Source organism: Apus apus, chromosome 10 (genome assembly GCF_020740795.1).
Source record: "Apus apus isolate bApuApu2 chromosome 10, bApuApu2.pri.cur, whole genome shotgun sequence".
Classification (NCBI taxonomy): domain Eukaryota; kingdom Metazoa; phylum Chordata; class Aves; order Apodiformes; family Apodidae; genus Apus; species Apus apus.
This window is the reverse complement of record NC_067291.1, coordinates 7,410,835-7,438,311: the sequence shown is the minus strand read 5'-3', so window position 1 is coordinate 7,438,311 and position 27,477 is coordinate 7,410,835. Positions and strand designations below refer to the sequence as shown.

Here is a 27,477-nt window from a genome sequence, read left to right as displayed (position 1 = left end):
CTAACGTGTCTGTAAGCGGTCTCATGTTGCTCATTCCGCTTGTTTGTTTGTCTGCAGGCAGGGCAAACTCGATTCATTGACCACTTAAAAGCTATGCCTTGGTAACTGAAATGGCTGGGATTTCTTGTGTCTCCTTCCCTTATTTCTGCCAGGCTTAGGTACAAGGACAAGATCTACAGTCCTTTGAAGAACTTAAAAATGGAAAAGCAACATATTGTATTTAAGTCTGTCCAAATAAATGTACAGACAAATGGTAAAAAGCTGGCAGTTAAATGGTGTGAAGCCTGAAGTATGTATTTCTTGTATAGTCCATTGGTGGAGATCGCAAAGCAGGTCCCTATGTCCTTTTAAGTGCCCAAGCTGCGGGTGAGTGTAGCTACCAGTAATCTGTTCTTGTGGTGGGAAAGGCATTCTGAAGGAAAAAACACTACTTATTTTAATGAGAGTTTGAAAATCACTTCAGCAAATCACAGTATTCACAAGGTGACGTGCCAGGGTTAACTGACCTTACAAGGCCCACTTCAGGAAATATCAGGGTATTATTTCCTAATATTTTGAACCTTGGCCTTTTCCTACAGAAGCTCCAAAAGGTTAACATCTGTAGAGGAAGCACCTGGTATCTTAGAGGTAAAGACAACTTATTACACTAGTCAATAGATACCCAAATTAAGGTGCCACATCAAGAACTTCTCAGGAAAAACAAAACAAAATGTGAGGTTTATTTCTGTAGTGGCTCATCTGGAGAAATCCTCTAATGATTGTATTGTGTTCCTAAGCAAGACAGAAAATCAGCAGGGTTTACCTAGTCTGGTGTAGGATCTGGAACATTAATTCAAGACAGAAGAGTAAGTAGGAAGAGAACTAGTTGCCAAGGGTGTGTGAGAATCAGTTGGGGTAGGATTTGCTTTGTCAGTGTTGTAACCAGCCTGCGGGTGCTCTTTCTGAAGTCTGCAAAGTGAGCACATAATATAGCTGCCCACATACTATGGATTTAATGCCAGCTGTGGTTTTGTTTTTTTTTTTAAAGTCTAGATAAATAAGGGAAATAATATTTAAGCTTGTTTTAGTTGGTTATGTGACACACACAAAAAATTGACAGCTTATTTTCCCAGTCTTGCTTTCTACAAGAACTCAGCTTCAGTTGCCTCAAAAATCCACAGTGATTACAATGTATTTATTTATTATCTATACACAGAATGACCTCAGCAAAGAAGAAGCCAAAACGATTTGTTGATTTTTGGGAGAAAAATTATTAATCCCCCATCTCTCTTCCACCCACAGCCTCCTTCTGGGGGCTATGACTTTGTCTTCTGTCAGCAGGAAGCATATTTTTGGCTGAGTTTGACCTCTGTAGAGTGTGTTGGATCTTACAGGTATACTGTCAAATAGAGTTTATATTGGACATGAGATGCTTCACTTGAGTGCATCAAAGTGCTAAGGTTTCCTGTGAAATTTATCTTCATGGTTTTCAATACATGACTGGATATTTATGTTTTGTTATTACACAATTTCAAATAATGTAAAAGTTAAAGGAAAGAAATGCTCTCTGTGCTGAGGAAGAGGGATGTGGGACTAAGTTAATTTCAGCAGAGAATTAAGTAAATTGTGAAACATGAAAAATAGGGTTATACAGTCTTCCCGAATTTTGTGTGGGTGGATGAATAGAATATGGAAATTTGCTCCATTAATTTCTAAGGGATATTTCCTATGTATTGATGAAAGGGCCCAAGTTCTGTTCATTGCCATGGATAATATACTTGGAGATCATTAAATAAAATAGCTGTAGCAGGTAATCCACCCAGTCATGATTTACAGCGAATATCAGTGTCAGACCATATATTCATTGAATAAAGTACCAACAATTGCTGTTTCTTATAAGGTCAGGTGTAGATCCACTCAAAGTTTGGAAACCAGCTGCCTAAGAATGTCTTGTGCTTGGTTATTGTGTTTAATAGATATGGCCTTATCTACCTTTCATTAACTAATCAAATCCCTTGCATAAGACATTTTTGCTTTTGACTACCACATACCCTATGGCAACAAATTATTTTGTTTGTTAGTTTTATGTTATTTTACATAATTTTATGTGGTTCTCCTATTTTGTTCTTGTGAAAAAATGACTAGTCATTCGCTGTTCAACCGTATTTCCTTCAAGCTCTCTCTTTTCAACTAAAATGTTTTTTTGTTTCTGACTGTGTAGAAACTTTTTCATATCTGTCATCTCTTCCTAGTAAAGATCTCAATCAAACAAATTATCTGGAATTAGAAAGTACCAGACAATCTCAGTGTAATACACTCTGCCCTAGAACCCATTGGCAGAAAAGCAGCAAGGAAGAAAAATTATGTAAAAATATTCTTCAAGACTAGATACAATTCAGGATCTGAATCTGTATGTCTCCCCATAGTCCCTCTGGTAGTGGATATAATGTGCTTTCAAGTTTTGAGAACAAGTGTTGGAAGACAAAATATAATTAAATATGGAAATTAAAAAAGGAGGTAAAGACATGTGAGGTGTGCTTGCCAAAGGTAGATCATAGCCCATTACACAGATATTTAAAACAATACTTTGTCTAGAAAAAGTGTGTCTGTTCACATTTGCCACAGAGCAACAAAGAACTCCCAGTGTTCGACTGTAGGAGGTGGGGGTTTGAACAGGCACTAGCGGGTGAGGAACTGCCTGAAGGACAGAGAGAGGAAGTACTGGGCAGTAGGAAGGTTACAAATGAAGTTCCTTGGTGATCGGTCAGGGGACTGGGTATGTTTTATACTTTTATTAATGACTTTGGCATAAAAAGAGAATTTTGAGGAAATTTGATGGTTTACAATTGCCATCCATTGGTAATGCAGAAAGGGCAGGAATACCTTACAGGGAGAAATGGATGAACTCTAGGCTTGGTATAATAGGAACAGGAGGAAAGTTGATTTAATGACACGCAAGGTCAACTACTTTAGCATCACTGATGATTTGATATAAGATAGAAGTTCACTGTTTGGAAGCAATGGAGGAAGGGACAGGCCTGACTATATTAGGTGATCACAGGGTAGCTAGTAGCCAGGAATATGTTCCTGGCACAAAAGGGCAAATGGAATTTGAGATTGACCAAGTCTTTCCAGCTGAAATAAGGAAGTATTTGTGCCCAAAGAGGCATGATAAAGCTGCATATAAGTACCATGTACAACTCAAATCTTCCTTGTTAAAAAAAGGGGAACTCAAACTGCAAGAAATCCACAGAAGAGTTATCTGGATCATGGGAATGATAAGCTTATCTGTAAGATGAAACTCAATTGGCAATGGTTTATTTAACCTAGCAAAATGAAATCTGAGACGTCACTTATAAATATATCCATGGGAGAAAATAGCAAAAAAGCAGTGCAGTTTAAAAGAGAACAATTAAAAACAAATTAATATAAACTGGCTTTGAGGAACTTTGAGCTGCAGTTTGGATTTCTAACTAACAGAAGAGCTAGGTTCTGGAACAAGAATGGTGGGTTGCAATAAAAAGTACTAACTGGTTTTACTACAGAGCTGTATCAGTTTATTAGAGGAATAGTACAGTACTCTCTTTTGTGGATGAAGCTGATGGTATGATCCAGAACTCTTATGGAGAATCTTCATACTTTCTTGCTTGATGCTAAATTACTTCCCTTTGGTTAGTGCTTAGATTGCAGTGTTCTAAAGAGTGTGTAGAAATTGCATGAGATTTTATTTTTTATTCAGTGGTTAATCTTGAAAATCAGTAATGCTTTAAGATATTTTCACTGCAGTAGACCAAACCTTGATGGTCTAAGGAAAACTACCCTTTCTAGAAAGCCACGAAGTTTAACAAATCCTCATGGTTCTGGAATTGAAGGCATTAAAGCTGTACTAAAATTCGTTACCCTTCTGACAAACTAGCGAATCAGTGTACAGAGCTAGAAGCTGCTACACAGTGCCAACATCTATCCCATGTTTCACGAATATCCAGATTTCACATGCTCTCTTATGATGTGTTTTTTTAATAACATTCATTTTTCAGCAACTAGTAGTACAAATAGTGCATTTATTCCACTTAATGAATTTAGATGGACCTGGCATATTTACTGAAGTAAATATTTCACACTCTTAGTTTAACTTGCATTTACAACTTGCTCAAAAATATCTTTGCTAAAGTCCCTTCTTATCTGCTTCCATCTTTCAGCATCATGAAACCAGAATAATTTTCTTCCCATTAAAAGGACTTTCTTAACTTATACACAACTGAAATCTTGTTGATAGAATTGTCGACATGTTCATGGTCTAATCAGAATGACATGGTATTCAAAGAAGAATCCTTCAGAAGTATTTCCCCTTCATAACAATAGAATGCAGCAGTGTATGAAAATGTATATAGATGTCAATCAGTGTTTTATGTTCCCTGGTCAAGATAAGTTGTACTTTTGAAGTCCTCCAAAAGCTGTTGTAATACTTCTATTTCAGAAGAAAAACAATTGTCCTGCTGGCACAATTAAGCCCATGACAGCTTTTCTCCTTAATTTTTCTCCTTTTGATGTGCATGTCGCCATAGGTTCATATAGGAGAGGTTTTTAAATCCCAGCAATGACAAAACTCCTCCTCTTCTTTTAATCAGAAGTTTCATTTTAGAAAGGTCTTCTTCAGTGAAAGTAAAGTAGATTAAAATTTTTGAAAAATGGATTACCATAAAATAAATATCCCAGAGTTCCAATTGAAATTTAAGTTCTTCTGACTAAAACAAAAAATTACACCAAAGGAGATTTTAATGATGATTCACATGCTAATTGGCTATCATTCTTTTTTCAAATGCTAACGTTTATGCAGCTGTGTTTGATATATCCTGAAAAATTTAAGGTGCGTTACTTAAGATCTGTTTCTATAATCCTTGTGGTTTTAGGAGAACTTCTCTTGAAATAACGGCTTTTCTTCAGAAAACTTGTTATGTTCATTAGTCACAGGGAAGATGGTGACATTTTTCTCAATGTTATGTCTCAAAAAATAATACTGTAGAACCCACAATCTCAAAGTTTGTATACTGATTTGATGCATTAAAAATTTTCCATGTGAAGCTTTTATTCTGTATGACTTCTGCAGTTGGGACTATTACTGAATTGTGAAAAACTTTTCATATATATACCAGTTCACTATACTCCAGATAAACATGAGTAGCACTGTTGATCAGATCTTCCTAATTAAATACAGAAATACAGTTCTTTTATGCATTCCTAATTTATATTCAATGCAGGTTAATGCATTCTGACACTTCCACAACAGCTCTTCTCCCGCATCCTGATTTGGCTGCAGATTTCACAAATAATCTGACCTGTGTGCAGCTATCTTGAAGCTTTTCATATATGGGTCAGGTCCCATTTCCTAAGCAAGTAGTTAAATAGAGTGACTGTTTCCTTAAGGTCATCTAAATCGGGAGATAAGAAATGCCTTGCTGGATCAGAGAGCTTCTGTGTCTCCAATCATTTCAACAGGAGACACCCAACAGGGAGTGCACATGTGCCCTGGGCACTTGCTCTGGTCTGTTCTCTTAAGGCTTCCCGGAGTCTGCAGTTGTTATATAGGGTTACCAGTGTGTACAGCCCAGCAATAATCATTGTATATTATTCACTTATGGACCATCAATTTGCAGAATCCCTTTCTGAACCTGCTGGTACACTGTCCTCGCCACCTCCTGTGGTAACACAGTCAGGAAGTGCACTGTCCACACTGTAAAGAATTACTGTATTATGTGTTCAGTGCATCCTGATAACCTGAAAATTGCAGAATTTTTATGAATAAAAATTCTACATTCATTTTTCACACTTCTTTCATAAATTTGGGAATCCTGATTCAATTCAATCAACCCCCTTGATCTTCTCTCCAGATTGATAAATCCATGATTTTTTGGTCTCTCTTTGTAAGTCAACTGCTAGAAACCATTGGTCACTTCAGCTGCATGCTTGCTCTCTGTTTTCTAAGTCTACTATTTCTCTTTCAAAATGCAAAGACTGGAACCTATATAAATTCTGATGCTGAGTTAACATCCTTCTACTGACTTCCTGTGCAGTTAAAAAAAAAATTAAAAAATTAAAACAATCCTATCTTCTCCTCTTGGTTGGTGCTGAAGGCTGTGATTCTGAGTTTCCTGAATGGAAATTTAACTCCTATAACACTATTTTAATCCAAAAGCTCTAAATCTAACCGGTAGCATTCTGGAAGCATTACTGTACTAAGCCCAAAAAGATATCCTTAACTGAGTTCTTCCTTTCCCCCCTCCCCCCCCATCTCATTTTTGGTCTTGTCAAATATTGTTGCTAAACTACTTTTCCTTTCCTAAGCTTCAGCTTTTCTTTCTCTCCTACTCTCTTCCTCTCTTTCTCATCAGACCCAAACTCCTGATAGCCACAGCTTACAACAGGTCATATTTTTCCACTTCTCATTTTTTCATGTTTACTAGTTTCCTTCTTCTCCCAGCTTTTTTTCCTGACACAGGTGGTCTCTCTTATTTTGGAATGGTCACACAAAACAGTATCAGGAAATACAGCTTTGCCTTGGCAGCTGCTGGTGTACTTCCTGTGCTTAAGGACAGATGGGTACAAAAAAATAAGTTACTACAGGGTACAAATGAAGGGGAAACTGCAGCCCAGGAGGTATGCTGTGTTAACTGCCTTTGTCGCTGCTCCATTTCTGCTGTAAGGACTACCTCATGAGCTAGTTACAGGTAGAGGAGAGAACGCCAACTCATGCTTACAACAGTTAATGGTGTGTAAGAGCACACATAGGGGTAGTTACCCTGGAATGACAGACATTTGAGGTATACATATCACTATAGATACAACCTAGATTTCAGGTAACCTGCCGCTAGTCTGTGGGGAATGCAGGTAACTTTGTTTGACTGACATTAAAATCTACCTCCTGTTGAGAAACTGATTGCAGCACTGTAGAGAGTGCCCTGGCTGGGTGAGGGCTGAAGCACCTGCCTGTGGCTAGCGTGGGGGCATCATCTTGGAAGGAACGTTGAATCTGGAAGGCAGCAGAGGCACTGTGGCTGTGTAGCAGAGGCCATGGGCAGAGCAAGCTTACTGTTCTACTGGAAGGGAGAAAGAAACCTAGGTGTGATTTTTGGTTTTGATTAAAAAAAAAAGAGAAGAGAAGAGTAATCTTGGGCATACATAGGAAGTAATAGAAGCAGAACAGAAAAGGGTACCTATAGTTTTGACTTGTTTCCTTTCATCATTTAAACAACAGTGCAATGTTTGGTCTACAGCTGTGTCTTGCACCAGTGAAGTCGTGCAGGCAGGTTTGCTGCCCTCCCTCCTTTGAGTTTCAGGTATTATCTCATCTGCTGATGCATGCTTCATTCCTTCCCTCTCCCATGACTTGTTTGTCTTCTAAGCCTCATGTAAACTGAATGTATTTCTAATCGAGCCTGGAAGGAATAAATGAGCATATTCTGCCTCTATAAAGAAAGAATGAAGGGAAATAAGGAAAATAAATAACAAATCAGGAAAACATGTAGTTTCTATTATCTCCCTATTTTCCCATTAATTCCTTGGAGTGTAGGAATTTTTCTCATTTCCATCACTAATAAGTGCTGCTAGCACTTTAAAGTCAATACCATATATCCCATGGTTCCCTAGAGCATTTCCCAGGAGTACAAAGAGCTCAGAGGTTTAGGGAAGGCCACATCTCTAGGGGAATGTTTAGCAGAGGCAGCACTGTTTTCAGTCTTGTCTTTGTTCTGTGATAAGAGTGCCCTTCACTGAAGCTGATAAAAGTGAGGTGAGCTGAGTTAATCCTTCAAAAATATCTGCTACCTTTCCACCTCTCTTACTCCATAGCAATGTATGTGTTTCACTCCAATTTATTGTTAGCCCTTACTGCACTCCTGTCATACAGTGGGAGGCTGAAGAGACAAGTCCTGATAATAAGAGACTAATTTCTGATTCTATGTTCTAGGTAATGAAGTACAGGACTTCTCATGCATCTACTGGTTGAAAACCTCGATACTTGCGTGGTAGGTGAGTGCATAAAAAAGCACATTTTTACAATGTTTTGTATGGGGCCAAGAGTAGTGTTGTGCACCAGATAGAAGTAACTTCTCTCAGATTCACTCATGTGGGCTGTGTTATCTGTTAGGGAATTACAATCTACATAAGTACATAGATTAGTAATGGTAATAGACTTATCTAGTTCTGTTTCCATTACTGCCAAAACGTTATTTATTTCGGTAACCCTGTGTGGCAGTGGGTTTCACAGGTTGTATGAAGAAATGTTTCCTTTTCTTAGTTGTAAACTTAACTAAATGAAACTGGGCTCTAAATGTGTGTATATAACTCTTGACCTTGCATTCTGAGAAGCAGAGCAGGTCCTCTTTTTTCTTCAAAAGATCTTCACTTGATTAAAAAGTTTTCCTTGCTGAAGTTCTGCTAGTCACATCACATAGAGCAAAAATAAACACACTAGCTGATGAATGGAGGACAAGTTACAAGGCTAGGAGAGGGGAGGTTGTCACCTACATCTGCACAGGAAAATTAAGATTTATTCTTGCTTTGTTTCTCTATGCAGTATGTTTCTTGCAGCCAAGCTGAACTGCATTTAAACACATAAGTTGTGTATATGCTTCATTTTAAATACAAGGATAATCCCATCACTTACATGGAGTTCATTTGTAAGACTTTGCCATGTCAAAGCTTCAACAACACACTTTTTTTTCTTTTTTTTTTTAATTCTGCAACACTTCAAACAATGATCCAGGCATAGGATCTTTTGATTGAACTCCTAATGTAATGGGAGCAGCATCTGAGAATATTATTTCACTTAACAGATGTGAAAATTAAATTTAAAATAACTATGAAATGTTTTCATCTATGGATGCCTAAGTACATGTCAAATTAGGCTAAACATAATTATCATTCCTTTACACCTGGGGAGTCTGTAACACACAGAAGTTAAGTTCTTGCAAGAATATTAGAACCTGGGAGTCTTATGAAAGTCTTATTTACCTCATCCTCTGAATCCAGGCCAGAGCCTTAGCTGCAGGCCCAGACTGCTTCAAAATTCTGGCTAAATATATTTTCATAATTCTCACTGCCCAATCAAATTAGATACAAAAATTAGAGGCCTGGTCATATATGTCCTGAAGACTGTGAAAGTCTTGTTTGTGTGTTTTCTGAGGCTAAGAGTGAGCATTTATTTCGTAGAAGTTATATATCATGTATTGTGTTTTCCTTGTTTCAGGTGTGTGCTATTTCCTAAACCTTTTTCTATGGCTTAGAAATAATTCCACTATTTAACAGTTTGATTAGAGGAAGGTTAACCTGGGGGGGGACATGTGTGAATTTACTCAGTACTGCCTCTTTATGGTCAAAGTTGTTGATTCTTTGTATCTAAAAGCATCACAATTTCTTGGTGTACGGCTAGTTTACTTATTTGAGGGGAAAGAAAAGGACTAGCACTGGAACAAAAAAAAATATTTTTTTTAACAACATGGGTAATTTTAAAAACAGAAAATATTAAAATGTTTTTTGGACCTCCATGTATTCATTCAGTTGAAAGGATTGGGAAGCCAGGCTTGAATTGCACTTCAGACACAGTAGTGACAGGAAATTACTGTACTTCATTTAGGTATATCTTCAAGTTACCCAAAGGTATAATATTTGTAACCCTTACTTAAATACCTGACGAAATTAATTGTAAGAAAGCTATTTCATGTTGTTACTGCACTGTATGTCTTCACATTTGACAAGTACCAGTGTTTAACCTCTTACTTGGAAATTACTTTGGGGATCCTGCCAGAAACTGCAGACAGAGAACACTAACCCCCATTAATGAGTCGTGTAATACAATAGGTACAAAGTCAGATGTCCTTGATGGGTACAGTCTGGGACTGTGTGGGTGGGAAGTTCTGTGTCTGTGTCCTTCCACAATGAACTTCCTTATGCTACAAAGGCTGATTATACAGTTTAAGGATGGTTTCTTTGTTTCTGTATGAAGATAAATTGATTATTCCTACTTACAGAAGTGCTTTTACTTGATACTATTTAAGGGAGGAGCATTGCTTCAAGGCAAATAAATGTTATATTAGTTTTTTTTATGTCTGAATTTTTTAAATATACAGATTTTTATATGGGGCAAAGGTGAGGAAGGAGACAGGGATGAGAAGTATTCCTTTAAATTTCCAAAATAATGGAGTTGGAAACTGCAATGATGTATAGGATTAGTGATGTTCTCCAGTAGTAATGTCTGTGCCCTGCTCAGGTCATGCAGCCACAGCAGTTCCTAAGAGAGGATAGTGCAGCTCCTGACCACACCACAAGGACTGTGTAAAGGTTTCATTTAGTTCTGTGAAAGATTGTTAGTTAAAAGCTGCTCAGTGTTACTATTTTGTAGTAACTGTGTTTTCAGAAGTACTTTCTAATCCTTGACAATTCCAATGTTGTTGTGTGGAATTGGGTACCCAGAAGCTGAAACAAACTAGATGTGTTTTCAGACCCTCAGAGTGTTTTGGCTGTTCTGTGCGCAGCAGCTGTAAGAAAGTGGAAGAGTCCACAAAGTGAGAATTTTTACTCTGCTTATGTAATTTGTGTCTTGGGACCTTATAGCTGTTTTGCCTTCCTTCCATTTAGTTGAAATGGGTGAATGGGTTAAAAATTTAATGACAGATGGAAAGAAGGACAGAGCATGTGACTTTGTAAGTTTTCTCCCCCTAGGAAACCAGTCTGAACTGAAGAAAAGGTACTTTTTAACTCTGTATGTAAAATTTATATTGTGCAGCTTAAAAAGCAGTGTTTTCATGAGCTCTTTTGAATAGAGGTCAATTTTGAGAGAACATGCATGAGTGCTGAAAAAGCTTTTGCTAGAAGTGTGAGTCACGGTTTGGTCAAAGCAGGATGCAGATAAACCAATCTCATGCAAATTTGCCTTGAAAGGCATGCAGGGCTATGAACCCTTTCCAGAAGGGAGACTCAAGCGAAGTAAGAAATCGTAGCTACACTGTTCAGTGGCCTGGCAGGGGAGCATGCTGCAGCTTTAAGTGACTTGCTTGTGTGTGACTCTTAAGTGACTCTTTTATGGCTATTTGGTTTATAAATTATAGATATATATATGTTTTTATATAGCCACCGGATGGTTATATAAAGGTTGGAATTTTGGTTTCTAAATACATTCAAATCCAGTGTAGTATTTAACTGGACATAAAAACATTTTAAAAAATTAATCTTGTCAAATAAGGAAGAATATTCAGTGTGTCAATAAACTGAACATGTTTAAATACCCTGGAATGGGAAATAATAAAGAATATTTTGTAAAAGTAGAGGTTAAGCTATGATTATAGGAATCAGAAGGAATATGCGAAACTGGGCTCTGTGAGTGTGCTACAGAAGTACCTGTGCCAAACTAAAGGAACATAGAGCCTCTGGAATTGGATCTGTAAATAAGCTCTAGTTAGCTACTGTTACTTGTAGAGGCCTCGTTTGTGTATGTCTTATGCAGATAAATTTTCTGAGAAGACCTACGTGTATAAACATTTTGTTGTGCAAGTAACTTTGATTAATGCTGTCAGATCACTCAAGTGAGGTAGCAGAATTAGGCCATAAACTAGTGCCCATCAGCTGCTCTTTTCAAGTCTGGGTGTTTCAGTCTCGTGGCCAAAATGATAATGGAGTGCTTCTCACCACCCTGGCTTTACTAACAATTTCGGTCTTGTGCAAGGTCAGTGCATGAATGTGTCTTGTAACATTGCACATTGTCTTTACTAAAAAATTCACATGCACAGAGAAACTGACAAAACAGTTTATTTTGGAAAATCAGTAAATCCAAATGATGGATACCATGTGTCAAAATAATGCTTGGTGCACGTGCTTCCATTTTCACATAGACGTTTTTTTGAAAATTACACTGTGGAAACTAAATAGAGAATCAGTTTGCCAGGGAGCAGGCTTGAGCCACTTCTCTGTACAGACTGCAAGATGTGGTCTCTTTTAGTAAATATGGAAGAAAAGCAGTTCCATATTTACTTTTAGCCCTTTGCAATTGTTCTCCAGAGGTGCCAAACAAGTTCTAAAGGACCAGTTAGTGGAGTTAGGGAGAGGAAGACTTAAGGCTGAAATTTGAGAACTAAAGATATGAGAATACCTACATGTTTTTGAGACCCTTGAGTGCTCTAAAAACTTGGTCCTTAGTTGAAGCTGGTTTGCTTCTAGAGCCAGTGGAGAGAGATGGACATCTCTAGGTGGAATTTCTTTGACATTCAACCTGTATATTCTAAAAGGGAAGAGATGATGGAGGATGTTACAGAAAAAGTTTTTGGCCTTTAAATTATGACAAATACCGCACGGTTTAAACAGGTGAAGAGTTTTTCTCTTATTTGCTTGCTTTAAAACCTTAGGTAAATCTCATGTGAAATGGTTAATAATTTTCACCTTTGTCAAATGTGAATGGAGAATGATTTTCAGGATGTTGAGTCTTTGCTGCTGTTTTTTATTACATTTCATTGATAATTTAAAGACAGGCTTGCGTGTATGTATATATATATATAGTTTTTCATTAGCCCAAATACAAAAGCACATGTAAGCCATCTCTGGACCTGTCCAAGGTGATACATAGCAAATCTAGAACTGAAAGAATAATGCAGAGCTTGTGTTCGAGGACACTGATGTAACCAACAAAGTCATTACCTGGAACTAGAAGGATATCCACTTGTTTTGTTTACTTTCTTATGTGTTTTCAGCATAGTTACTGGGACATTTCTGCACATACATTAACAAGTATTTTGTAGTAGAAACAGTTTGCTTCACCTGCACAATGTTCTACCTGTGGGAATATATATGGAAGAGATGTTGAGGTCTCTTTGGTAACAAGGCCTTGGCCTGCTTTTATTTTGATTCTGGTTAATGTTTGGTCAGTGAGCTGGGAATGGGAAATGCACCTTTGAAAGCATCGTGTTAGTATCATGCTGACAACCAAAATCTCTTTTGTGGAGACTTAAATTTGCTCAAACATTAAAAAAGTTTGGTAGATTTGGGTTTTCAGTCCTTATCCTAAAGTAGAAACAGTCTTACTACTGTCAGTCTACACTGTTGCCATGAGAACAGGGCATTGCCTGCCATTTTCTGGCTTATATATGCCTTAAAAAAGATGCTGGGACTGTAAAATAAATTACTGTTTTGTAATTTAGCTTAAAGCAAAAGGAATATTTCAATGGTGACAGTTCTGGAAATGCTTTAACTTTTAAATGCTGACACCAAATAATAAGTAAAACCTTGTGATTAATGTTTCCAGAAGGGACTATTAACATTATCCTACATCTGTTCATGATATAATCTCCAAATGAAAAACACTCACATAAAAAAAAAAAAAAAAAAAAAAAAAAAAGAAACCCTAAAGAAGTATATGTTTATGTAGCATTTCAGTGCAGACTTAACTCTAATGTGTGGACATCCTTGGTAAGACTTAACCAACTAATTTTTCATCTGATCATTATTTAGTCAAACCTCTGTGGTACTCCTGAGATTGCTTAAATTTCATTGGCAACATGTCGTTTCATTTGCTGAAAAATGTGGTCATTTTAAATTACACTACATGAAAGAGCTTATTATTACTTAGAGTAAAATTAGCCATCATATGTGATGAAAATACTTAATGGTAGATCAGGCATAAAGTTCTGTGAAGCATCATTTCATAATTAGTTCTTGCTGATTTAAATACTTGAGGTTGTATAGGAGGATTGCTTTTTATGACCAGGAAGAATGTGCAGAAATTCCATAATGTTTTAGGAAATGTCTAGGATTACTGAAGCAGAATTTGTAGAACATATGGCAGCAACTCATTCAGAAAATTATTATTATGAAAATAATTACCCGTATTGGCTAGGAATTATTTGCCTATTTAAGACAAGATCCTAAATTGATGTATGTCACCAAGACAGCCATATTAATTTCAGTCTGTATGTCTTGATCTCCAGTTTAATTTACGTAATGAATAAAAGTTTATGGAATTAATGTGCTTTATGAAAATGTGTGCTGAAAAATAATCCTTTTTAATGCAAGGTGAGGTTTTTTCTAGTATTGAACTACTGTTTGTACCATGCAAAATATTTTCTAAAATGTATAACTGGCATTTTTTGTAGCATTTTTAGATTCCTCGTGAATAGTCATTTTGATCTCCATTGAGTGCTATTAGCCATGAGCAACTGATTCCCAGTTTTCCAGTTTTCTTGTGTTAGCTGGCATAAGTCAGTGATACTCTAGCAGTTACAGGCAGTCTCACAAGCCACCATTTGAGTGTTTTTTTGTTTTGTTTTTGATTATGCATGTTTGAATTGATGCTTTTTTTCTGCTAGCAAACTTTAGTTTCAAAAACAACTCTGTTGCGGTTTGGTTACAAAAGTGAGGTGAAAATTGGAAGGTATGGAACTCAGGGTGTGTATTGCTAGGGGTCTTACACAGGTTTAATAGAGCTAAAATACTGTCACAGATGGTGTTGAGTATTGTCCATGGAAAAAATGAATGTATCTTCCAAATGAATGATAGAACAGGAGGAACATGCTGATTAGGAATCTTAAAAGTCCCATTTAAATATTTTAAGTTAAATTAATTATTTTATGCTTTACTTGTGGTGGTCATGCTTCGGGATAATCTCTGTTTGCTAGAAACCAAGTGAGTCTCCTTTAAAATAAGTTTAGTTGAAGGTTGTTCCATAATTTATCTTGGAACACCATTGTTCTAGCCTCTTTGGATAGATCAGTATTTATTCCAAGTAATTTTTGACAAAATCCAGACAGCTCTGGACACAAGACTGTCCATTGTACTTACGCTGCCTGAAATTACTTTCACAGCATTGACAGTATTTTAGTAATGAAATCTAAACTTCACATCAGCAAATTATTTGTTTAACCAACTGCTTTTATAAGACATGCAGAGTTTTTTTATTTCTCTCTATTCACACGTATGCACACACAACCTGCATATATTATATTCATGCAGGTCAGTAAGAACAGACCAGATTCCTTCTCTTTCCAAGGACATAATATATAATACGCTTAATGTACGTCAACAAGAAAATGAAGTTTAAACACTAAAACCAAATGAAATTACTAATATTTTCACATAATTTCTATCCTCAGGTATTGAATTATAACAGAATAAAGACACTGGCATTTGGAGAAATGTTTTTCTTTATATATAGGCATAAAACTGTATTGAAGAAAAACTTCAGATTATTTACTTCAATTAAAAAGTAATGTAACATCTCACATGCTTCACTTCAGCCTTGTGTGAGTGAATGAATGAATGAACACACAATTTACCTGCTCATAGAAGATGACATTCAGGTTATTTGGTTGTTCATACCTGCTTGTGAATACCTATTAAGAGAGAGCTGCTGTTCCCTGTACACTCTGACCAGACTGCTGTGCAGAGTGACTCATGTCATATTGTAAGCTGTAGCTCAGGAAGTTTGGACTGTTCTCCTCACTTCACTTACCTGTCCTGTTTAGAAAAAACCTGAACAACTCAAATGAGCCAATAGAGATTTTTATTTTCTTAAATGTTTTCCTAAAACAAAGAAAATGAGCAAGAGCAAGGAGGACTTTTAGCAAAATGTATCTTTTATGACTGCGTTTCCTAGTGCAAAGATGCACTTTGTCATTTTGTGTTCAATCCTTCAGTCAAGTGTATTGTTTCTACATTTCTTTGTCTTGCCTACTGTGTCAGATTGTAGTACATCATATTTTGCACAGTTAAACTTTTTTCTTTGCATGGGATTGTGTAACATATCTTTCCTATTAGCAGAAGTGATTGTGCATAACTGATTCCTTTCTCTTGTCTATCTGTTCTGTTTTGACATTTTTTCTGTGTGAGCTCTGATGATGTATGTGACATTTACCTTGCAGAAGTGGTCCTTCTCATTGCTATTTATGTTGTCATGTTAAACCTGTTTCTGAAACCAGTTTGTCACTTGAAGTACAGACAAAAACATTGTTAAACACATGCAACACAAACAACTGCCAAACTTCAAGCTTGTATGTTCATGTCAGACTTCTTAGCCAGCAATATTGAAACAGCTGTGAATGCTGGGCTGCTTTATACCCATGATTACTGAATGAACTTGGAAAGAGTGAGCAGGGGAAAGGGAGACTCCAGTGAATATATTCAGCAATTTTTTTGGCTTGGTGGTTATAAAAGTCATTCTTATAACAGACTCTCAACCTGCTGAGGGCTTCTTAAGTTCATTATCAACAGAATTTACTCAGAAATCCTTCACAGAAAACAGAAGCATTCCTGATGAGTAAACAGAAATGGTGATTATTGTTTTCTTACAAAATATTTCTACAACCAAGGTGGAAAGAATATTGTTGAGGTATTTTTGGGCTTAATGTTATGTGCATTGTTTAAAGGTAAATTTCAGGGGGACTTGAAAAATAATGGTTACAGAGGAAATTCAGACTTTTTTTCCCTTTAAATCAGCTTAAGCAAAGCTATTTAGATAGCTTTAAGAAATAATAATTCATAGCTCTTTTTGCCAGTCAGGAGACAATGGAGACGTCGAAGCTGTGCAGTGTAAAGAGGTATTTTTTTAATAGACAAAATTTTGTTGGTAAATTTGTTTTGCAAGGAACCTGCAACCAGGTGCACTGAGAAGAAAGTGCATTTTCATATAGAAATACAACAGTGAATGTGAGTTACTCTGGTGGTTATGCTCATCATAAAAATAAAGGAAATAAGATAAATGGAAGAACAGATTTCTGCCTAAGATGACCTTGTTTCAAAACAAAACAAAAAACAAACAAAACACACACACACAAAAAAACCCCAGCTATGTGTCTTTTCAAGAATGTCATATCCTATAAGGAATTTTATCAGCTCTTAGGAAGCTTGCTAGCCTCACCTGCATCAGCAGGGAACAAAACTCAGTACCATACCTTTCTCTAGTAAGTACCTGAGTGCAATAAATGTTCATCTGACCTTGATAAAGGGTACAGATTGGTCAGCCTAAAGGCTAGCTGTGGTTGCTTCAGCTGACAGACTTGGCAGCACAGAGGATTTGAGAGAGGAAACGTTGAATATGAGACCTATGAATGCAAACTAGCTTTCCAGTGTGCATGAGGCTAAAGATGCAATAATGTTTCTCACAGTATGCTGCAAGTGAAAAAGGTTTTCTAGGTAAAAAGTACTGTGTAATGCACCCACTCATGTGATACACTCTGTGGAGTGCAAATCTTTGAAACAGTTCATATACACGATAAGAATTGGCATTCAAGTGCAGAGAGAACCTTGGACTTTTAGTTGGCAGGTCTAGAAAGGAAAATTTTCATGTACATTATTTGATTTGCATGAGTAGAATGAAAAGTAGGAGAGAGAATGAATGCACAGGGAATACAGCTCTGCAAAGTGAGAGCAACTGGGCTGCAGAAGTGATGAGTACTTTGTTACTTTGAAATTCCAAAATGAGATTAAGAAAAACACATGGAAGTATGATGTTATAGGAACAATCCTATAGAAGTCCTAAAAATTACAGGTCTAGATAATCCAATAGGTCTTCTGAACTCTCCCTGATTTAAGAACTCATTTCTGCAGTGGATGGCTTTGGATCACTGCTCTGTCAGGATATTGTCCATGCAAATACCTACTTTTTAGGGTTGGGTTTTTTTTGAGAGTTGTTTGTTTTCTTTTAATGCTCTACACTTCCAGGGAAAAGGATTATGTCAGTGTGTTTGAAATTGCCTGGCACATCTTGAGCTTAATTCTATCTAGAACAGCATCAGTAGAAGCTAAATGTATGTATACAGTTTTAGAAGGTATACTTAAACAGTGCTTGTGCATGATAGGAAAAACAGAGAATATGGCATTTTCCAAGCAGGCTCTGAACAAGTATTCTGGACCTGAAAAGTTTGGTTTCCATGCTGGTTAGGTGTCTGGTTGTTTCATGTCTTATACTTAATTTCTCTGCATAGTTTTCCTGAATGCTGGTACAGATCTAGTTTTCCATTGATAAAAATAAGAACAGAATTTGGCTTTTCATTCAGCAAGTTTAAATCAGTGCACACCCAGAAGTGTATTATTAGTGTTTGAATTAGTTACTTCAGGTGGACTGCAGAATAGTAAAAATAAGTAGAATTTGTTCCTAAGTTTGATAAGTGGTTTGTGTTTCTGTGATGTAAACTAAAGGCCAATAAGGGTTAAGAAGACATAAGTCCCAAATTCTCCTTCATTTTACGTTAGATAAATCTGAGCCCAGGCCTCCAGAGGTGAAAGGCTAGCACATTAACTAGGACCTTAAATGTGTGCTTCAGCACACAAACCTGCAGTATCTTTTGAAATCTATGCAGGTTTCTCCTGCCTGCTGTGCGTAATTTCAGAATACGCTGTCACCATTAAAGAAAAAAAACAAGTTAGCTCTTTCATCTGTGCACCCCACGGCACCGATTGGGGGAATCAGTCCCCAGGCTCCCCTAAAATTTGTGATCTTTGGCTCCTGCTGTAAATTGATTCCGTGCTGTGCCTCCTGACATGTGAACTGGGTAAAATCCATTTTGAAGTCTCTTAAAACCTGGCATTAACCCTGTGGCATCCTCTTAAGTGCTGATGTTTTCTCATTATATTATTTACTGGGAAGAACTTGCCTTTAAAAGTCCAGCAGCATTGCAAGCTAACTTGTTAAAATCCCAGTGTTAGAGATAGATGCTATAGTTTGCTTTGAATTTCTCCTGAGACCTGATGTTAGGGAAAGTGAGTTCAATTAGTCAGGAGTGAGGTGAGTGCCTCACTACTGTGCAAATTGCTTTGGGACCATTTGGCCCATGTCTACTCATGATCCTCCCCCCTCATAAATACAGATGTGTAAAGTAGTCAATATTTTGTTTAAACTTATCTTGGACTGATTATCTGAAACGCTTTTTTTTTTCCTTCAGTGCCACGTAATAAAAATACTATTAATTTTTTTTTTATTTTCCCCTCTGCTTTTTTATAGAGAAAGTAGTTATGTCTTTTATACACATATGTCTCTTTCTTTACATCTCTTCCGTAGGACTTGGTTCACTGCCCACTGCAAGGAAATGGCCTTTGGGATTACAACATAGTAATGTTTTACTCAAGAGTTTGGGACAGGAATTCAAAATGAATAACTATTTGAAAACTTCAGGGATTTTTAAGTAGCCAGAACTTAATTCCAAAGAGAACATGTCTTTGGAAAAAGCAGCAAAAACAATAGAAATTCTTCAATGATAAAAATGAGTTGCAACCCCAGTGTTACGTTTAAGACAACAGTACTGGCAGTGGAGTACCCTTGCACTATACATGCACAATAAATGGCATTTGAATTTGAACTGATGGTCTTTCGTGCTGGCAGACACTGCTTGCCTTTGTGTAAAGGACTAATTGTGAAAATGGCCTCTGTTCTTTAAGCACTTACTCACTTTGGTTCAGTTTTTAAAAGGGCTGAACTTCTCTTCCCTTCAAGGAAGCTATGCTCAGATGAACTGGACACACACTGGAAACACCATTTTGAGAACCTGCCAAAGTTATGTTTTTTCTTCATCTCCATACTGCTATTTATATAGATGTCTGGCGTGCAGTTTAGTTGGTAGCAAGTGATAAGGCATAGTACTGCTTGTTGTTGTATACTGAAAGTAAGGTGAAACTATATTTCACTTTTGCTTTGAGAAAAAATCTGGTAATACAGGACTTGTCAAGACCCTTTCCTGTGTTTGATAGCTTTATCACAGCCCTGGCTTGAAAGGTTAAATGTTTTGGATTACACAGAATGTACATTATATGGAGGGCTTACTATAAATCAACAAGGCAGGTATGTTAAACACAGAAAAATATCTACAGCTGTTCTCTTACTCATCCTGCTTGTTATTTAACTCCGTCTCTACCCAAAGGAATATTTTTAGTTGTACTGTCAACAGTTTCAAAACAAAGAAGCAACTACAACTGGCAAATGAGGAACCCAGCTGGTGCTATGTTTAGGCTCCCAATGAATATACTCTAATCCTGACACCTGCAAGCTATTTAATCAGGATTTACAATTGAACATGAAGGATGAGAGGTCCAGAGGGCTGTGTTCTTGGTGTTTTGATTGCAAATGATGGAGAAAAACTTTGTTATCGGATGTTGTAGTTATTTGAAGTTTGGTGCCCTCTAACCCATGGGGGACTAGGAATCATTTATCACTTCACAGCAAAAGCCAAAAAAAGCCACTATGGCTTACACACTAGCATTCTCCTTTAGCTTTTCCTGTATTCCAGTGTAAACATGCCTTGGATTTATGAACAATGAAAAACAATTTCCAGCAGGCACATGGAAAGGGGAGGTTGTAAGAAAGTGTGCATTATCAGTTCTGTGTCAAACTGAAAAGATCACTTTAAATTCCTCAGCACCAGTAATGTACATAATGATGAAATGTACCTTAAAGGTGAGCAGAAAGAATGGGAAGGAAATTGAAGAAAACAAGCTTTTTTAAAAAAAAAAATAAAAGACCCCTTTTTCCATAGTGAGATTCTTAAATCTCGAACTGTCATGGTCAAGGGTGAGCGGCTCCTTTCATAAAGTTCTTCATTGCTCCTCCTAAACCCCTCTGTTTCCCCAAACAAGTGGCATAACATGAAGAAATTTTAAATTTCAGGATACCATCTCATAACAAGCCCAGATGTGCCGGTATGTTGCTCTGCTTGTTTATTTTGTTTACTTACTTAAGGTTTCTAAGTATTTCTAGCTGAGTTCATGACAAATTAATCCCATCATTCTGGCAGCAACATTAGTGTGTGTACGTGGAGTGTGTATGTGGGGGGTAGTATGCCTTTCTCTTGCTGTGTTGTGCTGTCAACAACTTAGTTATGAACAAGCAGGGTGTGGTGTAAGTCACACTACAAAAAGTGGTTAATCAGCTGTCTGAAGTTGTTAGGTAACAATGCTGTTGCCTCTGGGTTGGATGGGATGATGTAATGCCTGTAAATTATTTTTTTGTTGGTTGAGGCTATTGTGTAACTCAATATCCTGCGGAGGGTTTGTATGGCTAGAGTCACAGAGTAAGTTAGAATTAATTTCTAACTCAATTAAGCTGTTTTATTTTGTTCTTAATTTAAAGGGCATGGGGGAAGTATTTGTTACTTGTCAAGGCAAATAACTAGTGGGGACAGCAAAAAAAGGGGCTCAAAGCAGTCATCTTCATGGATTCTGTAATGAGCTGAAGGCAGACTGGGGTGGAGATCTTTTCTCCAGACCATCTTGTGTTCTGGGCTGCTGCAGGTTGTGCTGGCCAGGATGATCTGTGAAGGCTCTTGTGCTGTGGGACCCCTCTCCTGCACTCCTCCAGCAGGCCTGTCCTGCACTGCCCTGTGGGCATCTGTTGGGCTTCAGAGTTTTACCTCATGGTGTTAACTATGCAGAAGGACTTAATCTAGGGTCTCCTCAAATTTCTAGCTATAGCTTCAGAAACAAGTAATTTGGCAGAATGACAACACTGCCCCTTTCTAGATCAGATGCTGTAATCCCTTGGCACATGGATGGATGACATCACCTTTGCAGTACTAATGATACAGGATCTTCAGTGTTTGTTGAATTGTTGCACTGAAAAGAAAACAGCTTCCTGAATTCTTCCTCAGCTTTATTTACCTCTTCATGCTTTGTAGTTTATTTATTCCCACATTTCTTAAACAAGAGACTGTGGTTTCTGCAAGTATTTTTCCTTCTCTCTCAACATCTTCCCTCAAGTCCAGGCATTCAGATGTTGGTGCCATTGACCAAATATTTCTTGTGATGAGTGCTCTGATTACAAGAAGTCTGTCTCTCCTGAGGACCTACCAGCTTTGCAGGCTTGCACAAGGTTCTCTTATAGGGAATTATCAGCTGTTGTCAGTCTCATGCCAGCTCAATTATCTCTGGAAAATCTCCATTACAATCCCACTAGGGATTTTTTTGGTACTTATTACAACTTGGCCTTCCCTTAGCTTGTCATATTCACTTCATTATGTACATTGCATGCACTCACTGTGCTTTTCTGTTGATTCCACAATTTAATTGCTACCCCAAATTCTGTCAGATTAATACAATACTGTCAAGTAACTTCTGCAAATAATTTTTTCATGTGGAGTTATACATGCCATTGTTTCTGTGGACAAAGGAAACATTGCTCAGTACTGTCTAGGGAACCATAATAGATAGATAGAATAAAGTCACAGATTCTATTCTGATTGCAGCTTTCCAGGCTGAGCAGGTTACTGCCCAGGGGCTGTCTTTTATTTCTTTTCTCTCTCCCTAGAGATCTGCCACAATAACTTGGTGTGTAAATGTTCGCTAGACTATGTGAAAGAAAGTTACGTGTATATTTTTCAAGTGTTTAAGTTAACCTAGTAGTTTTAATTGAATAGATTAGGAAGCAAGTAGTGGGGCAGTGATCTTGAATATGCTGGGAGGCAGCTTGGACCAGTCTAACATCTTCACTTGAATCAGCAGCAGCCAGGACAAGACTTCTGTGTCTCTTGGCAAATGGATTAAGAGCACTCAGGTTGACTTTTTGCACCCTTGAACTCTCGTCCTGTTCACATCTGTGAGATCAGGTATAAAATGTCTTTTAAGGCCATTTGAGTAAAGAACTAGCATTTTCAATTCTAAAACTGCATTTCTACAGTTGCATTGTTTCTCTGAAAGTAACAAGCAGTTACTGCCTGGAATTGTGCTTCTTAAAGGGCTCTGTGAAGAATACTGCTTATGCTAAGAAGATGCAAAAATAGTCTCTTTAGAACACAAAATGTACTTAAAATGTGGGGAAAAAATAAATGGAGAAACGAGACAGAGAAGGGTTAATCAAATGGAAAGCATGGTGAAATACCAGAACTACAGAACATCTGACAAATAAGGAGCCTAAATGACACCCACTCTCAACCAAGAACTGAGAAGTTACTTCAAAGGTTACCCTTGGACACACTTATTTGGTAAAATAGAAATTTCTTGAGTCATCTTTTTTTTTTTTTGTAGCTAAAAGGGATATTTAGTTCCACTTGAACTCTGCTGAAAAATATCAATGAGGCAGTCAGGTATCACATCAGTAAATTGAATTACATGCTTGGAATCTTGTCTGTCCTTCCCAGCTCTGTCATTTCATCTGATAAAACATGTTGCTTCATTCCAGCAGTGCTGCCTTGTTCACCACAGTTACCAACAGCAGCTTGAAATACATACTTTGACGAGGTTGTAGGATCTTCTCCAATGCTTGCTAGAGTACTCCAATAGATACTACCCTTCAGAAAAATTACTTTGGGAATAATTTGTGTTCATTATTGAGCAGACACATCAGAGGAAGGGTGATTGCTTGCAAAGCATTTATAAACTATCCAAATTCCCAGTTGTCTGCCATTAGGATGTTGTAAGCCCCGATACATGTTTTTTACCTTGGGGCTCAAATTCGAAGGTGCTAGAATGTTATGTTGTTGCTGTTGCAACACATATTAAGGAGGGGAAATCTTTCCTGCTTGACATAGCAAATGTGCTGCAGTACTACATAAAATGGTAACATTTATTGAAGGCTCCACAGAATGCTGACCTTATCAATTGTGTTCTCCCTTGTGTTAGCTTAGCTTCTTTGGTATGTAGATAGACCTTTCCCATTTTGAATAACATTTTGGAAAATACTAGTGAGGGATTGTAAGATGCCTTTCACACCACATCCCATCTAAAGACGTAGCTTCTGTTTTAATGTGGAGCTTCAGATTTAGCGTTATAGACAGACACATCTGTTCAGTTTTTTAATTGCTCGACTATATTGACATGTAAACTGACAAGTCAGGAATAAACTGACTTCTGTTTAACTAACAGTTGTTAATTACTGCCTGATTCAGCATATGAAAATGAACTTGGCTTTTTCTTTTGAACTCTGTCTTTAGAAGTTCAGGGTGGGGAAGTACAGTGTTTATTCAAGAAAGCTGTGAATCTGTGTACCTCAGCTAGATTATCACTTTGCAACATTGACAGGTAGTTACCAAAACAAATGGCTTAGACAGTAATGCGTGAGCTGGGTTCTGCAGTTTCTTCTCAACAACCAGACCTGACCAATGACAGAATCTGTTATCACTGTGAAAGTGAACCTCTGTCGTTTAGTTGGTTTTAATAATAATATAAAATGTCAGACATTCAAATTGTAGTAATTGTGATACCTGGCGTTGAACTGGATTATTTTAATAAAGGATTTGAGATACTTTACTCACAAGTATTCCCATAATAAGTGTCTCTCTGGACAGAAGCTATTCAGTTTTGCATATACTGAAAGAAGATTTTGGAAGATTAGGTCCAAATTACTGATGGGAAAAATAAGCTTAAGAAAATTATTTTCTTGTGCCACATGAGAATACATATTTCAGACTTGCTGCTAAGCAAACACGTAGCAGACAAAGCAGTGCTGCTGGGACAATTCAAATGCTGAAGTCTTAAAGTAGCATTTCTATGAAGGGTTTGTAATGTCTAAGTATTACTTAGCATGTAATTTCTCTTGGCAATGACATAGTAATGCTCATGAGTTGTATAAAAAAACAATTGCCTTTATTTACTTTAATCCTAACAGGAAGTGAGATATCAGTATGAGTTACTTCGGAAATAAAAATTTCTCAAGCAATATTAAAGTTACATATGAGTACCATGTGGTTTCATGTTTCAGAAGGTAAATTGCCTAAAGTAGCAGGAAGGATCAGGTTGTTTGGGTCTAGGATTAGTCTGTTCTGAAAGCTGACCCTCTCAAACCCAGATGAAAATTAGTACCTTCTCACATAGAGTGGGCAAGTCAAGGCAGCTGGATATGACATTAATCAAACTGTAAGCTCTTGGCTTCATTAAGTACCATAACCTAATTGCACTGCTAATGAAATCAAATAAACCCAAGCAGAATGTTGATTTTTAGCTAGTTAAGTACAAGGTTATGGTTCAGTCTACAGACAAATAGATAAATTCATCACATGGGATAATTATCTGCATAACTAATGCATATCACAAAGGTTTAAAGAAGCACGAGTGTTTTGACTAGAGACTTTTCCATCCTCAGACAACTGTGCATATGAAATATAATTGTTGGGATAGGTGTATGTATACACATCTTTTTCTCTCTTTTTCTGTGAATTTGTATATAGGTATTTTATGTTGGTAGAAAAATACCAACAGAAAAAAGCATTTTCCACATTTGGTCCTCCCAGTCTTTATCAGAATAATTTTAATTACAGTTTTAAATATATAAATATAAATTATTAAAAGTAAATATAAAAGTATTTGCTTTGACATCGGAATATTTTTGAACATTTCAAAATCCATTTGAATTATTTTCTTATGTTTTTCAATACACTCTTAAGCTGGTCTTTATGTCCTTTAAAACCTTTCTAAGCTCCATGTAACTAGAATGAGTGTCAAGTAATTTTACTATTTCACATCAGGTGGGTAGCTCATGATCAGGCTTTCCAGAAATGATTATCGCTTTCTGTTGCTTCAGTTCTTGAGTGACTATTTCAGAATATCTTGCAGGGTCCTGACTTTTCAGAAAATGCATAATGGACATTTCCTAGGAATCCAGTTTGTTTCAGTGGTCATAGTTGAAAATGTGACCTGAAAATATAAAAATGTTGATCAGAACATCAACTCCTCCTACTGGAGACGTATCACTGATGTTACTTATCAGTATATTTGAAATGCCTGAAGATAATCTGTACATTCCACTTAAAAACCATGTAATTGCAAAGGGAAATAATAATTGATTTCCAGACCTTTTTTCCTCTTGTAACATTTTTTATTAAAGATTATTGTGGTTTAGTTATGGTTTAGCAGAACATTGTCATATCCAAAGGCAACATGCTTTCCACAGTACTGATGCCTGTGAAACCTGCTCGTAGTACAAAGATGCTAATACAGCTGCTGATTCATAGCATGAGATATTTCTGTGGACAGATAGATCTGAGTTGGATCATACAGAGAATTCAGAAGAAAAACAAAAGTTTAATAAAGAATTCATGCAGGTGCAGATATACAAGCAGAATTCAAATACAGAGTAGGTAAACACTGCCTGTAGCAGGTTGGATTGTACATGCCAGATGCAGTTTACATAGGTTTCTTCTTTAAAAAGTGCAATAGTAATAGATAACTTCTGCTACATCAGGAAGCTAACATTTAGGAAGCAACTCAAGTAGAATTTATCTCTACATACTAAAAAGACTTAATTTGGTATTAATTTGAAAAAGTAAAGCTAAAAAAAGTGTTTCGGTGATTAACTTGGTGAATATTAGGCTACCAGAAAAAGACCCAATACATTTGGTTTTAACTTTTTAGAATGTGTGATGTGATGATGTTGGATGACATCTTGTGTGTTTGTTCCTATGTTTCTTGACCACATTCTGGACTCTTGGTGTGGGGTAAATTTTTTTGAATTTTCATTATGACACCAGGTGGAAAAAGCTGAAGAAAAATGTGTGTTAGTTTTCAAAATGGCTCTTTCTGGGCATATACTTTGTCAGCAACTATACTCAATACAACACGTCCCATTTTGATACGATGCCTCTCAAATTAGTAGTCTCTGATTATTTGGATTCAGCACATTTCTTTAAGAGTTTGGGGATTCTTTTTTCAACCTTTGTAAAGGATCTTTTATTACCTGAGCTATTAGGATATGGGAAAAACACAGAGCACATAAACTATTTGTTAATCATCTCAATAGCATGGGAATTTCAACAAATGTTACATATGCTTGCAAGCAAATGGTCAGCTTCTGAACCATGTGGTTTAGCTAGTGAACTTCTGGTTCACTGGTGATATTCTTTCATGTCCTTGCTGGGGACATGACTATGCCTGCATTTCTTCTAACTTAAAAGCAGCACGACACTGAAGAGAAGTTGTCAAACCCGAGATGGCAGCTATTCTTTATAATTCCAATGACATTAAAAAAAATAAATCACTTTTTTCTTGAGAAGACATGAAAGTGTTAGACCATATGGATCTGCATCACATACTTCATGTCCTTGTTCCCATGGTACCTGGAATTTGACGAAGTGCTGCTTGGCTGCATCCTAGCTGTTAAAGAGAACACTTTGTGCTTCTGCTTTTGCATCCTCTTATGAAACTAAAACACCAAGCTTTGAATTGAGGGAAACAGTGTGGCTTTTTTGCTTTACTTCTTACAATCCAATTAGAACGTGCACTGCTGTATCTCAGTGTCTCAGGAAAGGGAATTGGGTTCTGAAGCACTCTGCTTCATTAGTAAGTGTGAGGAAAACTCCTGCGAGCAGGAGAGCTTGCACAATGTCATGATCTACAGCAAGTTGTGTAATTCATTTTCTGGTGTGTCTTCCCCCAACAAGACACAATCTGTCATAGCCAAAAGCATGGCCTGAAGCTCCATGAAATTTTGGCTGAGCCTGAGAAAGCCTGCATAATGTTCTGAGCCCCCACCTAACATCAAGCTGCTGGTCTGCCTCCTCATGCTTTCTCTACTGGTGTGACATGAGTTTGCTGAGAGCCGATCCTGGTGAG

The 27,477-nt window shown here is 37.1% G+C and overlaps 1 protein-coding gene across 1 annotated transcript in view; it reads left to right on the top strand.

Annotated features, from left to right (window-relative positions):
- MYZAP (myocardial zonula adherens protein) overlaps nucleotides 1-27,477 on the top strand; it is a 188,397-nt gene that overhangs the window by 74,563 nt on the left and 86,357 nt on the right. Inside the window, exon 17 of the mRNA XM_051629014.1 lies at nucleotides 7,943-8,004. The gene's annotated coding sequence lies outside the window, so the exon portion shown is untranslated. The remainder of the gene's footprint in view (nucleotides 1-7,942; nucleotides 8,005-27,477) is intronic.